The 17,925-nt window shown below is 45.9% G+C and overlaps 1 pseudogene; it reads right to left on the bottom strand.

Annotated features, from left to right (window-relative positions):
• Positions 1–4,771: 4,771 nt before the first annotated feature.
• On the bottom strand, positions 4,772–16,080 carry LOC110320171 (annotated as a pseudogene).
• Between the last annotated feature and the right edge of the window lie 1,845 nt (positions 16,081–17,925).

Genomic DNA, 17,925 nt, shown 5'->3' with positions numbered 1-17,925 from the left:
AGTCAGTCAGCCCACACTACAGAGTCAGTCTGCCCACACTACAGAGTCAGTCACCCCACACTACAGTCTCAGTCAGCCCACACTACAGAGTCAGTCAGCCCACACCACAGAGTCAGTCACCCCACACTATAGAGTCAGTCACCCCACACTACATAGTCAGTCAGCCCACACTACAGAGTCAGTCAGCTCACACTACAGAGTCAGTCAGCCCACATTACAGTGTCAGTCAGCCCACACTACAGAGTCAGTCAGTCAGCCCACACTACAGAGTCAGTCAGCCCACACTACAGAGTCAGTCACCCCACACTACAGAGTCAGTCACCCCACACTACAGAGTCAGTCTGCCCACACTACAGAGTCAGTCACCCCACACTACAGAGTCAGTCAGTCAGCCCACACTACAGTGTCAGTCAACCCACACTACAGAGTCAGTCAGTCAGCCCACACTACAGAGTCAGTCAGCCCACACCACAGTGTCAGTCAGCCCACACTACAGTGTCAGTCAGCCCACACTACAGAGTCAGTCAGCCCACACTACAGAGTAACACTGGTCTCACACTCTACTTGAAAAGGATTCTGCTGGACTCCCTAGACCTTAAGCATCCAAATAATGCACACAGATGGATAGTTTGAATTAAAGCTAACAAGCACTTTGTAGACACAGCTCCGAAGGCATTGTTATAAACCCTCTCTTCTAGCACATATTTTTAATGTGTTATGTAGCCCTCTAACACCTCTGATTAGAGTGATGTTTAGAGCGATTTTTACTTGAGTAAGCTGGTACTTACTCAAGATAAGCTTGGGAACAGGAGAATTCAAATTGCAGTTCATACCTAAGTCTAAAATGTGCTCTTTCTATAACATAATCCACAGCTAAGTCTAAGGTGTGCGCTTTCTATAACTTTCTCATTTGGTGTTTGTTTTAGAGTCTGACCCTATCATTGGCTATATTAATTACACATACTAAGGAGTTCCTTACGGCAGTCTCATCTCATGCGTGTGTGTAATGGAGTTGATCATACTCACCTGACGCGCCACTTCTCTTTTCAACCAATCGTTCTTTTCCTTTCATGTCCCTTTCGTGTGTGTGTGTGTGTGTGTGTGTGTGTGTATGTGTGTGTGTATGTGTGTCTGTGTGTGTCTATGTGTGTCCATGTGTGTCAGTGTGTGTGCATGTCCATGCATATGTATCTGTGTCTGTGTGTGTCTATTTGTGACTCTGTGTGTATGTATGTACCTGTGACTGTGTGTGTCAGTGTGTGTGTGTATTTGTGTCTGTATGTCTCTATGTGTGTCTGTGTGTGTCTATGTGTGTATCTGTGTGTGTATGTGTGTCAGTGTGTCTGTGTGCATGTCTATGTGTATGTATCTGTGTCTGTGTGTGTCTGTGTGTGTGTGTTCATGTGTGTCAGTGTGTCTGTGTGTATGTCCATGTGTATGTATCTGTGTCTGTGTGTGTCTATGTGCATCAGTGTGTCTGTGTGCATGTCTGTATTATGTGTCTGTGTTGTCTATGTATGTGTGTGTCTGTGCACATGTGTGTGCATGTGCACAGGCATGTAGTGTGTTCCAGTCAGTTCCATTAGAGTTCCAGGAGCATGGGAAGGGCATTGTTTACAAGACTGTGGGCAGTTTACTGGTGGCTACACAACTGAAGGGAAGGTCTCTCTCCTCAGCAACCATTAACTCCCTAGCTCTGTGGTTTTCAGGTGGGGCCTGAGAAATCCTTTCCTAATTCACAACAGAACGGGGATGGCCTAATCTTTAGCAGACCCAGCTACTGTGGGTTCACTAGTGCACCAGCCATGCCATGCCTGCAGTACAGCTGAGCAATGAATTGTAAATATCTCCGTTCCAGGGGAGATGGCTTGTGAATAGAACACTTGCTACACAATGTTTGAATGCCTGAATTCAAATTCCCAGAACCCACTTAAGGTGGGCATTGGAGGATGATCCATCATTCCAGTGAGTTTTCCTTAAGATGGCATACAGAGGCAAGAAAACCCACAGAAGCTTATAGGCTAGCGAGATTGTGATGTACACTAGCAAACAGCAAAAGTATCTGTCGAGGGAATCTTGTATGCAATGTGTGCAAGCTTCACTTGTTGATCAAAAACCTATGGCCAATGAGCTAAGGCAGGATTAGAAGGTGGGACATCTGCCAGAGAGAGGGAGGTGATGCTGGGAAATAGCAAGGGACAAGGGATTCGTCTCAGACACAGAAGAAGGCAGTCCTATGAAACTGAGGACCAGGTAGCCAGCCATATGGCATGACTTAAAATAAACAGGTAATTAAAATATGAGCTAGTCAGGGAACAGACCCAAAACTGTTGACCTAAGCATTTACTCATATATAAGAAATCTCAGTCATTATTTCTAGTAACGAAGTGGACAGGTGAGAAAGCACGAGGGTAATAACTACAGTAATCCTGCCCCACACAAGGTGGGGGAGTGCTGCAGCTCTGTGGGTTTGCTGTGGGCTTAGAACACCAAAGGACCTGGGTTTGAATCCCTGGCACCTCCTAAGCTTTGACACTGGCACATGAAGTGGAAGGTGAAGACTAACTCAGGCTTTCCTCAGACCTCAGACATAAAGCCACACCCACGTATCCACTCATGTCAGCAAGCATGTACATAGAGGCACACACACACAGTATCTTCAATATGAAGGTTGTTTGCTGGTACTATATGAAAAACATGAAGGATACTCACCAACATTGGTGGAGTGTAATTTAGTTCAGTGGCCATAATGCTATAAGTTTTCTGGCAACAGAGAAAGTTAAAGCATGTAAATTCTGATGCCGACGGTAGGTGGTGTTTGCCGTGGACCAGCCCCAGTCGGCCTCCCTCAATCTGCGGAGGAAACTGGGGATCTGGACAGGTGGGCAAAGAGTTGGCGAGAAAAGGGTGACAAACAGACACGAACACAAGGGAGTATGGTATCTGAATGTAATTTGTCTCAAAGTGAGCACCAGTCTTATAAGTGACTTTTACAGAAAACAGAGGAATGTGTACTAAAAGCTAACAGGAACCAACTGGGATAAAATTCAGTGTTAACAATTGGGATCTAGCAGCTCCACCTAAGGTCGGCTTAATCTTAAAAGCCAGGGGCAAGGGCTTCATGCCCTTGCCATAGTTCCAATTCTAGTCTATTGTATAGTCCACCTTCCCCACTAGGCCATTGGAAATTCCTGTGTATGGGTGTAACTCAGCTATCTATAGTTCTAAGTATCTACTCTAGTTCCTCCTTAGATCACAAACTTCCTTCTTCCTAGATAATTGTAAACTCTTGCATATGGGAGTAGCTTTCCCTGAGATTTCTAACTCTTATCCAGTGAAATACTGTAAGAAAGCATGCAAGACCCTCCACATTATTGAAGGGACAAATCGAGGGCATTCTAGCTATGGGGATGCCAATTTTCCAGGAGACTAAGTTTCCGTGAACTTTTTTCCCAGGACTGCGCCCAGGTTTTGGGGGCCTGTCACGTATGTCACTACTGGAGTGGATGTAGCAGGTGTTCTCGGTGATATGCTCAGAATAAACGCTGTTTGCGAAGTACCATCTGAGTCCCCACGTTCTCCCTCGCAGCCATGCGGAGGGGTTCTCAGTTTTTCCTTTGGCAGTGATAGTAATATTTAGTGGAATACAAGTAGGGGTTGTGTCACAGGTTCCAGGATGGTTTCTGGAACACTCTTGGGGAGAGGTGTAGTTTTAATGAACTGTGATCCAGTCCCAGAAGGAACTGGGCTTCCAGTGTGCTTCTCCTGAAGTTTCACAACCCCATGCTGAACAAAACAAACTCTCCAGGCCTCCACGTCATCAAGCGGTAGTAGCCCTATCCTGGCCCCCACGTCGTCAAGCGGTAGTAGCCCTATCCTGGCCCCCACATCGTCAAGCGGTAATAGCCCTATCCTGGCCCCCACATCGTCAAGCGGTAGTAGCCCTATCCTGGCCTCCACGTCGTCAAGCGGTAGTAGCCCTATCCTGGCCTTCTTGGGGGCAGCCACAGAAACCTAGTTTTACCAGTCGGCATCTACGTTCAGGGTCTCCACACCCAAACGCACCTCCAGGAGAGCTTCTCTGACCTGCATCAAGAGGGAGATCTTTGGCATAGTAGGGAGGAATATCCTACGATTCTAAGCCAGCTACTAATTGACAAAAATCAGGAGTGAGAGTGGGCCACCAGGTATAGGGCGGGGGGTGAGGGTGAGGGTACAATTCCAGAAGTGGACCAGATTACTTCTCCCATTTGTGACAGAACTTGCCACATTAGTTTTTAGGGAGCATGGGGATTATGGTTGGTCTTGTCCATCAATCTTGTTTTGTCTACGGCAAAGACGCGGCTTAAGAGGATCATCAGTAGTCTCAAGGTCCCCATTCATCCTGTACTGGCTAATTTTGTGTCAACTTGACACAGCTGGAGTTATCACAGAGAAAGGAGCTTCAGTTGGGGAAATGCCTCCATGAGATCCAGCTGCAGGGCATTTTCTCAATTAGTGACCAAGGGGGAGGGTCCCTTGTGGGTGGTGCCATCTCTGGGCTGGTAGTCTTGGGTTCTATAAGAGAGCAGGCTGAGCAAGCCAGGGGAGGCAAGCCAGTAAAGAACATCCCTCCATGGCTTCTGCATCAGCTCCTGCTTCCTGACCTGCTTGAGTTCCAGTCCTGCATCCTTTGGTGATCAACAGCAGTATGGAAATGTAAGCTGAATAAACCCTTTCCTCCCCAACTTACTTCTTGGTCATGATGTTTGTGCAGGAATAGAAACCCTGACTAAGACACATCCTGAGGTGGGGGCACCTTCTTAAGGTGAGAGGCATGGATCCAAGCTGAAATTCCTTCAACTTTGACAGCAGTTGGAGTAGTCAATAGCACCAGGTAGGGTCCTTTCCACCGTGGCTCAAGGTTCCCTGCACGATGTCTCTAACCTGGAACTGGTGAGGTACCATCAAGTCTCTGGGCTTGTATGCTTCATGCAGTAGTTCCCAGGTCTCTTTTCTCACAGTCTCTAATGCCTTTAAGTGAGCAAATAAAGGTTTAGATACAATAGCGTCAAGGTTGAAGACCCCACCTGATTCAGTGAGAAGCAGCGGTCCTCCACACAAAATTTCATAAGAGGTTAACTTATAATGTCCAGGAGTATTTCTAATCCGGAACAAAGCAAAGGGCAGGAGGGCTGTCCAATCCTTTTCGCCGGTCTCCAAGGCTAATTTGGCCAAGGTCTCTTTTAAAGTTCTATTCATCCTTTCTACCTGGCCTGAGCTTTGGCGTCTGTAAGCACAATGTAATTTCCAATTTATCCCCAACAGGTTGGCCAATCCCTGACTTATCTGGGCAACAAAGGCAGGTCTGTTATCGAACCCAATTACCTTAGGAATCCCGAATCTTGGGAAGATTTCTTCTAGGATCTTCTTGGCTACCACATTGGCCATCTCAGTCCTGGTAGGAAAAGCTTCTACCCAGCCTGAAAAGGTATCTATAAAAACTAAAAAAACTTTTTCCTATACTTGGCAGGTTTGACTTCGGTAAAATCTACTTCCCAGTGTGCTCCAGACCTGTCTCCTCTTAATCGTTTTTCAGGAGTGGAGGGTGACTTGCCTGCATTGGTCAAAGTGCAGGCCTGGCAGCGCTGGGCTACCTCATGTACTAAATCATTGAAGTCTGGAACAAGTCTTTGAGTTTCTTTGCTCCCAGATAGGTCAGGCAGTGTGGATTAGTTACATACTCACGTGCTTCTTTACTCGGGATAATAGGCTTACCTTTGTGTATGTGTGTTCCAAAAGGGGTGTGACCTCTGTACCCCAACTTTTCCATGAGATCCAGATCTTCTTGAGAGTAATGAAAACTGCTATCTCTTAGATCAGAGCAGTCCATCTCTTGATGGAGATTTACTATCATGGTTCCTTGGGCTGCCTCCTTGGCAGTCAAGTCTGCCATTTGATTTCCTCTTGATATGTGATCTTGTCCCTTCTGATGTCCGGGACAATGCATAATGGCCACCTTAGCCAGAAGATATATAGCTTCTAAAAGGCTAAGGATTTCTTCTTTGTTTCTAATTTCTTTTCCTGCCGAGGTAAGCAACCCCCGTTGCCGGTAGATGACCCCATAGGTATGAGCAGTGGCAAATGCATACCGGCTGTCAGTATAGATATTAATGGATTGGCCTTCGGCTAGGTGCAAAGCCTGGATGAGAGCAATTAGTTCAGCTTTTTGTGCTGAAGTTCCTTCGGGCAGGCTGTTGGCCCAGATAACTTTTTTCCCATCCACCACTGCCACCCCTGCTTTCCGCTTACCTTCAACCATGAAACTACTGCCATCCGTATACCAGTTGGGACTTCCTGCCCAGGGTTGGTCTCTTAAGTCTTTTCTAGGTCCAGTCTCTTCAGCCAAAATATCGGCACACTGATGAATGAGAGGAGGTTCACCTGCTTCAGGCAGCAGTGTGGCAGGGTTAAGGATGGCAGTGGGTGCAAACGTTACTCGTTCAGTCAGAAGCAGAGCCTGGTAATGTGTCATGTGGGCGTTGGTCATCCACCAGTCTGGGGGCTGTCTAATTATGCTCTCCAAAGCATGAGGGGCTACAATGGTGATTTACTGACCAAGAGTCAATTTATCGGCATCTTTTACCAGTAGTGCTCCAGTGGCAATAGCCTTTAGGCATGAAGGCCATCCACTGGACACTGGGTCCAGTTTCTTTGATAAGTAAGCCGCAGGTCGCTTCCAGGGTCCTAGAATCTGAGTTAGAACTCCTCTTGCCACCCTGGCCTGCTCATCGACATACAAGGTGAAAGGTTTAGTTAGATCTGGTAAGGCCAGGGCCGGAGCTGTCAAAAAGGCCTGCTTTATTTGCTTCCTGTTGTATATCAGTCCAGTTGAACTCTCCCCCATCCTTGGTTAGGGGGTAGAAGGGAGTGGCCAAGGTGGCGAATCCCGGTATCCACAGACTGCAAAACCCAGCAGTTCCCAGGAATTCTCTTACCTGGCAGGGTGGGGGGAGAGGAGGGTGGTTGGGGTAGGGATTTGAGTCACAGTTTTTTTTCTGGCTTCTGTCAGCCAGCATTTCCCATCATGGAGGGTGTAGCCCAAGTAGCTAACTTCGGTCTGGCACAGTTGTGCCTTCTTAGCAGAAGCCCGATACCCCAACTTACCCAGTTCAGTCAAACGTTTTTCAGTTCCTTGTCGGCACCTCTTCGGAGGTCACTGCCAGAAGCAGGTCATCAACATACTGAATAAGGGTTACCTGTGGGTTTTCAGTCCTGAAGGATGCCAGGTCCCAGTATAATACTTCATCAAAAATGGTAGGGGAGTTCTTAAATCCCTGTGGTAGTCTTGTCCGTGTAAATTGTCCAGTAATTCCCGAATCTGGGTCTCACCACTCAAAGGCAAATATAAATCGACTGGAGGGATTTAACTTCAGACAGAAAAAAGCAACTTTAAGGTCTAAGACAGTATACCATTTTCTTTCTGGTGGAAGTGAGCTAAGCAGGTTGTAAGGACTGGGAACAGTAGAATGAATATCTTGGACCCTTTTATTGACTTCTCATAGGAACTGTACTAGTCTGAAATCATTCGTTCCTAGTTTCTTGACAGGGAGGAGGGGGTGTTCCATGGGGATTGACATGGGACCAAGATGCCCAGATATAAGAATCTTTGAATATGGGGTCTAATTCCTCCTCGTGCCTCCCGACTCATTTGATACTGGCGCACCCCAATAGGAGCAGCATCGGTCTTGAGTCCCACTACTACTGAAGGAACTCAGTTTGCCATCCCTGTGCTCCTGGTTTTGGACCAGGATTTAGGAAAAGCTAATAGCCATTTCTGAATGTCTGAAGAGCTTGACTGACCAGGGGTCTCATGGAGACGGTATTCTTCCCCCTCCCCTATAGTCAGTACCACTGAGGTGGGAGGTGTTCCCCAGGTTACCTCAGGTCTGGGCTTTTAACTTTGAAAGTAAATCTCTTCCCAACAGGGGTGCTGGACATTCAGGTATTACCAGGACGGAGGTTACTTGCTTTTTTCCTAAATCTACTGTTCTAGAAGTGGTCCAAGGGTAGGGCTTCTGTCCTGTCGCTCCAATTGCTATAGTCTTTTTCTCCTTTAATTTCCCTAGAGGTTGTTTTAAGACTGAATATTCGGCACCGGTATCCACCAGAAATTCCATAGGGGTCCCCTCACAGTTAGGGTTACCCTAGGCTCGGGAAGGGGTTCTGAGCCCTGTCCCCGCTAGTCACTATCTTGTCCCAGAGCCATTACTCTGGGCTTAGGATCCTTATTCTTTCTCTTTGGGTACTCTCTGACCCATTGTCCTTTTTCTTTGCAGTAGGCACATTGGTGTTTACCCAAAGGTTTCACTGGTCCGTGGTTCTGGGCTCCCGGGACTCCTTTAGGCAGCCATTCGTTGCCCCAGTACCCTTGCTGTCTCCCTACTCTATCTTTTTCTCCTACCACTGTGGCCAAGATCCTTGTCAAGTTCCTTTCTTGTCTATGATCCCACCTGTCTTCTCTTTCTTTTGCTTCCCTCTTCTCTCTCTCGTTCCTTTCTTCTTCTGTCTCTCTCTTATGAAACACTTTCTCTGCCTCTTTCACTAAATCTGGTAGGGTATAATCCTGTAACCCATCTCATCCCTGAAGTTTCTTTCTGATATCTGAAGCTGACTGTCCTATGAAGGCCATAGCAACTGATTGTAAGGGGTATATCTACAGTATGCTTCCATAAGACATTCTAAAAATACCGAGGGTGGCTCTATGGGACCTTGTAGGACTTCTCTTACCTTTGCCAAATTAGTGGGGTGCCTCACAGCCCCTCGGGGACCCGCCACAAGAGCCCGGTGATAGGTGACCAGCTGTTCCCTACCTTCAGGTGTATTGAAGTCCCAGTCTGGGCGATCCAAGGGGAAGCCGGCGTTTATTTCATTTGGGAGGTTAGTGGTAAACCCGTTGGGGCCAAGGACATTTTTCCTAGCCTCCAGAAGAATCCTCTCTCTTTCTTCTGTGGTGAATAAAACCTGCAGGAGTTGCTGACAATCATCCCAAGTGGAATGGTGGGAAAACATAAGGGGCTCCACCAGTCTCGTCAGACTGGCGGAATTTTCTGAAAAAGGAGGGTGATTAGTCTTCCAGTTGTAAAGATCCACTGACGAGAAGGGCCAGTCCTGGAGAGGTTGAAGGTTAGGAGGATTTATGGGGGTCCGTATGTCCTAAGAGGGAGACTGACGGTGGAGTCAGGTCCTTCAGGACTTTGTGCACGGTGGCTCCTGGTGCCTGCTGCTGGTCCTGCTCCCTCCGGACCTTAACCAGGGACTGGTCTGGGGGCGAGAGGCAGGGGTTGAGGTTGGGGATAAGGTGGAGGGAGTGGGGTAGGCCATTCAGGGGGCTCCTCAGTCTTGGAGGTAGATCTTAGGAGGAGCCGATGTATTAGCTGGAGGCTCTGATTCGAGAGAAGCCTTCACTTTTGATTTCTCTTCTGTGGGTTTTCGGAGGGCCAGGACTCGGGAGCCTGGCTTCTGCTGGTGCACCCAAGGCTTGACCCAGGGTGGAGGATTCTGGACCAGGTCTTGTCATACTGTAATGCACGGCTGTGGGTCAGGGTGCAATCCTGGTCCTTCCTGAAAGATAATGGCTTTGATCTCAAAAATTAGAGTCAAGTCAAAAGTTCCCTCCAGTGGCCAGTCAACGCCAAAAGCTGGCCACTCAGAGGTGCAAAAAGTCCGCCAAGGTCTTTTCTTGATCCCCACAGAAAGGTTATGGGCTCTAGTCCTAACTTCAGTCCAGTGGTTAAGAGTCAAACTAGGGGGGTCATCACAGTCTGTCTCGTCGTCTTAGTCACAAAGAATACAACAGCGCACAAACTGTCAACAAACAAACACATTGTTGTCCACTTCCACTGGGACGACCAAAACCAGAGAGGTGACCCAGAGGGTTGCTGAATCAGATGGCCGATTCTCGACAAGCGGGTTACAGTATCGCTACTGACCTACAGATGGGACGGAGGTCACCACAGATGGGATGGAGGTCCCCACAGATGGGACAGAGGTCCCCACATATGGGACAGGGCTCTGTACAGATGGGACGGAGGTCCCTACAGATGGAACGGAGGTTCCTACAGATGGCCTACAGATGGGATGGAGGTCCCTACAAATGACACGGAGTCCCCACAAATGCCACAAATGGGACGAAGTCCCTACAAATGGGGCATCCCCCAGGGCAGTTCTTAAACCAAACTCAGGCGGATCCAAACTCAGGCTACACCGTGCTCCAGAAACAAAGGAAGAGACACAGACAAACAAACCAACACAACAAATGTTTCAGAAAACAGACACTCAGAACAGAGACACCAGCCGGCCTGCACGGACACATTCCAGAGGGGATCCCCACACCTCCAAGTCGGTTCTCAAGTGTGAGGAGTGATTGCGTTTCCCGGCCAACGCACCAACTGAAAGACCCACAACGTGAGGACTCCCCCACGTTCTGACTCAGGAGAGGCGACACCCAAAATCACTCACGAGAAATGGTCTTGATGCAAACCACAAGAGGAATTTTAATCCAGGCGCGCTCTGAGACCACAGTTGTACACCTCGAAGGGTTAGGGAACCACAGGTCCTGATTAGCTGGGAGAAGGGTTATTTAAAGGAAGAAACCACAGCTCCAGGGGGTGGGGGGGATGTTGTTGGAAAATACCAAAAATACCAGTTAAAAGCCACAAGGAAGTGCAAAGTTACAAGGACAAGCACATTTGCATAGAGGGTTCCAGGAGTGGTCAGGGTGGGTCAGGGTGACTTTCTTTGAATGAACACTCCCCAAAAGAACCCTGGAAGTGGGTGGGTGGAGGAATGTTGCTATCTGTTTTATGATTAGCATGCCTTGGAGCATTGAGTCCCACAGGTCACATTCTCAAGCCTGGGCCTAAAGGCCTAGAATGTTGTTTTTACACTTTTTCATCCTCATGGAGAAATAATCTCTGCTCTTTGGCGTGAGGGCCATTCTTATGCACCCATTGTCATAAAAATCATAAATATTTTCTCTTCATACATAACGAGAATCGCTCAAGGGTACCACCACCACACAGCAAAACTCTCCTCAGTTCCATGTGGGCTTCTCCCTTCCAGTCCCCACAGATTACACTGCATCACAACAGGAAGTGCGTCCACTCTTTATCTGTCTCTGAAAATACAAGCAAAGTAATTCAGCTAGATTGCCTTCTAACACAAGGCCACCCTAAAACCCTCGTGGGAAAGCTCTAGGGTGCTCATTTGACTTTACCTGTTAGGACTTCAGAATAGATCTGCTCTATTCTGTGACGAGATCTTCAGTGACAAGAGTACTGAAGCAACCAAGCATTTTATGGACACTGATGTAAATGGTACACATCTGACATCAAGTTCAGATACTGAGATATTCATAGGTTACACATAGGGTGGGCCGTAGCCCACCTCCTTTTGTGGCCTTCTAAGTGATTCTAAATGCAAGGTGAAGAATTCGTGTAAGGGTTCTGGCACTCGGGCTTCCGCGGGCTCCTAAGGGAATAGTGCACACAGTACTCTGCCCTGGCAGAGGCAGCAGCCTGTCCTGTCTGGAGGAAAGCCTCCTGAGTACTCATAGATATGGTGACCTAGGTAAATTGATTTAGTGGCCCTGATAGTTTCTGGCCCATTCTTGATGCTTTGTGCTCTTTCAAAGCCTCTTGTCTAAACAATTCAGAAGTCTCTATTTTTAATGTTACCTTTCTCAGAATCCTTTCAGTGTATTTAAGATTATATTAAAAACAGATAAACAAATATGCTCTTTTCTTCTGCTAAAGTGAGTGTCTATCTAATGATGAATAAAATATACATAGGAGGATTTTATCCCACATATAGTATACCTTTGAATTATTTTTATTTAGTAATTTAAAAGTATTATTTAGTATTTATATATCAACTCTACAGTTTATAAAATGGCCTAGAGTCAAGTCTGATCTACTGAGCCGGAGTTTGATGGAATTCACTGGAAATCCTTCCATTTGGCTTCCTTTGAGAGTCAGATTATCTGGATATATGAACACCAAAAGATTGCAGACCCAAATGTCTCTAGCTTGCCTGCAATTGCTGGGCTCGCTCAGCTCCATCATCCTCAGCCCAGCATGTAGCCTCTGTCTGGGATGCAGCCCAGCTCACCTCCGCCCCCCCCCTTCCATGTTCTCCCATTTCCTGCCTTTGAATCTCTGGACTATGGAGGTGCCTGGCCATAGGAGTCACTAGTGGGTGAGCCACTGTGGGTATAGCTGGACGCTTGGCTACGTTGTGGGTTCTTTCTTCCATCCTCCTCTACCCCTATTCTCCCATGCTTTCAGCCTTCTAACACTAGGTAAGAGAGAAAAAAGGATAGAGGGCAAGGGAGCGATGCTGTTGTGGATTAGGGACATCGAGTTTCTTGGGGCAAGTTTGCTCTTCACCAACAGGAAATCTAGTTTTTTATTTTTGTCTCTTCACACACAATCACTTCTCAAACTGCAGCCAACAGCAGTCAATCACCAACTGGCTGAACAGCCACCACTGTCGGGGCTCTATCATTTATATATCCTCTGAAAAGTCCCCAGAATTCCAAAAGTCATACACTCACAGAAACTATCTGCAGCTGGCAAAACCACACCCCTGCTAGAGCAGGCAGCGAATCCTAGTCAGCTGCTGTGAAACAGCCTTATATCCCCAGTCTGGCATTAAACAAAAACATATCTCCATAATATTCCTGTGTGTTTTAAAGAAACCAAAATTCTCACTACGAGTGGTTGCTCAGAGAGGTTCAGAAAATGGCCATCTAGTCGCTATGTTTTAATATTCTAAAAATGTCCTGTGTCTTGTCTTTAGTTTTGTAGTATAGAACCTTGAAAGACAAAGACTTTCAGAACTGTGTTATATTCCAATTTTAAAAAACAAATTGCATTTTCTAGTCTATATTTATCTCTTCAAAATTTACACCTTCAAAAGACTTAGACAAGAAGGTTTAAAGGTTCTCACCTTCAACTGCACATGATCAGCTATGACTGAGGAGATTGCTCAGTGAGTAAAGTGTTGGTGGCACAAGCCTGAGGAAATGAATTCAGTCCCCAGCACCCACTAAGACCTGAGCCAGTGGTGCACATCTTCAGGGCTGAAGAGCTTCCTCAGAAGCTCATTGGCCAACTGGGCTAGCTGAATCACCCATTGCAGGTTTAGTGCGAAATGCTGTCTCAAAAACCAGGCAGGGACTGATGGAGGAAGACACGTGATGCTGACCTTTGGCCTTCACGTGCATGTGAATACATGTGCACACTCACATACCCACAAAAACCCAGTAAATAAATAACAAACATGGAGACAAAGATAAGAGACTGGAGTCTAGTCTGCCAGCCCTGGACATTTTTTTTTTTTTTTTGACAAGGCTGACCTGAAACTCACAGAGGTCTACTTGCCTCTCTTTTTATAGAGTTCTGGAATTAAAAGTGTGAGCTTTATTCTCCTCACTGGCTAGGAGTGTGGCAGTTTGGCCCAGACAATTGGATATCTTCCTGACCCCCAGATGCTTTTATAAACATAACAAAACACAAGTATATCACACACACATACACACATACACACACACACACACACACACACACACATATTATATATATATATATATATATATATATATATATATATATATAAAATATGTGTATAATGTACAAACAATGTATATTAAGTATATAATAACAAAAGCCTAAAACAGTTCAATTAGCAGAATCCAGTATGGGGTACTCTGTCACAATCACTCGACTGTGGAAGCTCTTGGACATGGCAGATTTTCAGGGCTCCCTTGAATGACTGAGAGAATGCAACATTCCACTTTGCAGTCTTCTGCTTGGGACCAAGACACAGGCAAAACTGCAACTGGTACAGCCCCGACTCCTCAGAACTTACAGTTCAGTGGGAAAAAAAAAATACCTTATGCACATTTTTCAGAAAGAAACGGGTTTTTGTGAATGTGGCATCAGCAAAGACTGTGTTTGCAGAAGAACGTCTTTGCGGGCTGGTGAGATGGCTCAGTGGTTAAGAGCACCCGACTGCTCTTCCGAAGGTCCGGAGTTCAAATCCCAGCAACCACATGGTGGCTCATAACCATCTGTAACAAGATCTGATGCTCGCTTCTGGAGTGTCTGAAGACATACTTACATATAATAAATAAATTTAAAAAAAAAAAAAAGAAGAAGAACGTCTTTGCCCATTTTCCATAGCTATAACTGAATGCCTTAATCAGAATAGTTTGTGGAGAAAAGAGCATGGATCTGGAGGAGACTGCATCTGGCACTGATCTTGTGCAGTACCCTCACAAGACTGCACACATGTTTGGGAGTGGTGAGTGAAGGCACGTGGCAGAGATAGACCAAGAGGCATCCTGCCCACTGTTGCAGTGGGCAGTCCCGAGTGGCAGAGATAGACCAAGAGGTGAAAGACCCACAATGTGAGGACTCTCCCACATTCTGACTCAGGGGAGGCGACACCCCAAATCACTCATGAGAATCGGTCTTGATGCAAACTGCAAGAGGTTTATTTGGGGAAAAAAAATCAGTGCACTGGGGAAGACTTTTATCCCATGCAGGGGTAGAAGAGTCGACAACAAGCTCAAGGAGTAAGGGGTTTATAAAGACAAAAAACTGCAAACACCTGGCATTGGGCTATAGAAAGGCAAAAACCGCAAACACCTAGTATCCTGGAACAATGAGGCTATTTTGGACACAGGTCTAGGGGCTTAAATAATTAAACTCTCTCTCAGGATCTTTCATTCCCCACTCTTTCTAGAAAATAGTTCTAATCTTAGAACTAGACACTGTCTTCTTCCTGAAACTCCTGGCTCTTTAAGGTATGATATTGTTGTTTTTAAACTAAAAGCTGCACTGTATTAAATCTTGCTCTAATGAAGTCGACTAGACTATTTAACACACATAGAAAGTAGGGTGGTCAAGGGTACAAGATAAGGACCTTTCCACTGAGTCTCAAGGTTTCCTGCGAAGTGGCGTCCAATGTAGACCGAATCTCTAACTTGGAAGTGATGTGGGCTTGCAGGTCTCCTTCTCTTGAGTAGGCCTTCTGGAGCTGCTTTCACGCTTGCTGTCTCACCCACTCGAGCGCCTTGAGCCTAGAGAACAAAGGCTGGGAAAGCAGCACATCAGCACTATGTACAGAGGCTATTTTTATCAGTGGAGGGGGACCCCCATAGAGTAATTCATAGGGGGTCAGTCTAAACTGTCCAGGGGTGTTTTTAACCCTGAAGAACACGAAGGGTAGGAGAGCTATCTAATCATTAGCGCCAGTCTCCACTGTCAATTTGGTAAGGGTCTCTTTAATGGTTTTATTCATCTTCTCTACCTGTCCTGAACTTTGGGTCCTGTATGCACAATGTAACTTTTAATTAATCTCCAATATCTCAGCCAGTCCCTGACTTATCTGGACAACAAAAGCAGGTCCATTATCAGACCTGATTACTTTGGGTATCCCAAACCTTGGAAAAATTTCCTATTAGGATCTTCTTGGCCATCACATTGGCCAGTCTCAGTCTTGGTAGGAAAAGCTTCTACCCAGCTTGAAAAGGTATTTGTGAAAACTAATAAATACTTGTTACTATACTTGACTGGCTTCACCTTGGTCTTCTCTCAGGAGGCATTCCAGAAGGATTAGCATTAACCAGCTGGCAAGGCACACAAAGTTTGACCTCTGAGTCAGCCACTCCCAGTAATCTCAGAACATAAGGGGATGTTCTAACCAGTTTCTGCAGATGTTTCTCTTAGGTGGGTTGGATGATGCATTGATTGGACATCTGCTACAGGTAGAAGGTTAACACTCTGGGCTGTCTGCTTGGCAGTTAGGTCTGCCATCTGATTCCCTTTAGCCACAGCATCTTATGTCTTTCTCTGCAGATGTAAACAGCCCTCTTTGTCTGTATATTGCTCCGTGCAGTGGCAAAAGCATACCTGCTGTCAAAGCCACAAGTTTGCCTTTCTGGGCCGATGTCCGTTCAGGGAGGCTGCTGGCCGAGATCACTTGCTTTCTATCCACCACTGCTGTCCCTGCCTTCCACTTACCTTCAACCATGAAGTTACTGCCATCCGTGTACCAGCTCCAACTCCCAGACCAAGGCTGATCCTTCAGATCATTTTGAGTACCAGTTTCTTCTGCCAGAGTGTCAGCACAGTGATAAGTAGGTGAGGCGGGCAGTAGGGTAGCGGGATTGAGGACAGCAGGGGGAGCAAAAGTCACTTGTTCAGTCAACAAAAGGCTCTAATAATGTATCATACGAGTGCTGGTCATCCATTGGTCAGGGGGCTGTCGGATAATGCTTTCAAGAGAGTGGGGGCCACCACAGTTATTTGTTGTCCCAAAGTTAACTTGTCGGCATCCTTTACAAGCAAGGCTACCACTGCAATGGCCTTCAGACATGTGGGCCATCCGCAGGCCACTGGGTCCAGCTTTTTAGACAGATATGCCACAGGCCTCTTCCATGGCCCTAGAGTCTGAGTAAGAACCCCTCTGGCTACTCCCGTCCTTTCATCAATGTAAAGGGTGAAGGGCTTGGTTAAATCTGGCAGTGCCAAGGCCGGTGCAGTCAACAGGGCCTCTTTAATATCCCCAAATACTTTCTAATGTTCTGATGTCCATTTAAATTCACCACTTTCTTTAGTCAGGGGCTGCAGGGGGGCAGCCAGTGTTGCAAACCCAGGTATCCAAAGTCTGCAGAAGCCAATGGTGTCCAAGAATTCTCTTACTTGCCTTGGTGTAGTTGAATCAATTCTCATTCTTCTACATGATAACCGCCAGTTAAGCCAGCACCATTTGTTGAAAATGTTGTCTTTTTTTCCACTGGATGGTTTTAGCTTCCTTTGCAAAGACCAAGTGACCATAGGTTTGTGGGTTCATTTCTGGGTCTTCAATTCTATTCCAATGGTCTACCTGTCTTTTGCTGTACCAGTACCATGCAGTTTTTATCACAATTGCTCTGTAGTACAGCTTGAAGTCAGGCATGGTGATTCCACCAGAGGTTCTTTTCTTGTTGAGAATAGTTTTTTTTTTTGCTATCCTAGGTTTTTTTGTTATTCCAGATGAATTTGCAAATTGCCATTTCTAACTCTGAAAAATTTAGTTGGAATTTTTATGGGGATTGCATTGAACCTGTAGATTGCTTTTGGCAGGATAGCCATTTTTACTATATTAATCCTGCCAATCCATGATCATGGGAGATCTTTCCATCTTCTGAGATCTTCAGTTTCTTTCTTCAGAGACTGGAAGTTCTTATCATCCAGATCTTTCACTTCCTTAGTTAGAGTCACACCAAGGTATTTTATATTATTTGTGACTATTGTGAAGGGTGTTGTTCCCTAATTTCTTTCTCATCCCATTTATCCTTTGTGTAGAGAAAGGCCACTGATTTGTTTGAGTTAATTTTATATCCAGCTACTGCACTGAAGCTGTTTATTAGGTTTAGGAGTTCTCTGGTGGAATTTTTAGGGTCACTTATATATACTATTATATCATCTACAAATAGTGATATTTTGACTTCTTTCTTTCCAATTTGTATCCCCTTGATCTCCTTTTGTTGTAGAATTGCTCTGGCTAGGACTTCAAGTACTATATTGAATAGGTAGGGAGAAAGTGGGCAGCCTTGTCTAGTCCCTCATTTTAATGGGATTGCTTCCAGTTTCTCTCCATTTACTTTAATGTTGGCTACAGGTTTGCTGTATATTCCTTTTATTATGTTTAGGTATGGGCCTTGCATTCCTGATCTTTCTAAGATTTTTATCATGAATGGGTGTTGGATTTTGTCAAATGCTTTCTCAGGATCTAATGAGATCATCATGTGGTTTTGTCTTTGAGTTTGTTTATATAGTGGATTATGTTGATGGATTTTTGTTTATTGAACCATCCCTGCATCCCTGGGATGAA

The sequence above is a fragment of the Mus pahari genome, chromosome 4, assembly GCF_900095145.1.
Source record: "Mus pahari chromosome 4, PAHARI_EIJ_v1.1, whole genome shotgun sequence".
NCBI classification, from domain to species: Eukaryota; Metazoa; Chordata; class Mammalia; order Rodentia; family Muridae; genus Mus; species Mus pahari.
The sequence above is the reverse complement of the archived record's forward strand: the minus strand, read 5'-3'. Positions and strand labels throughout refer to the sequence as shown.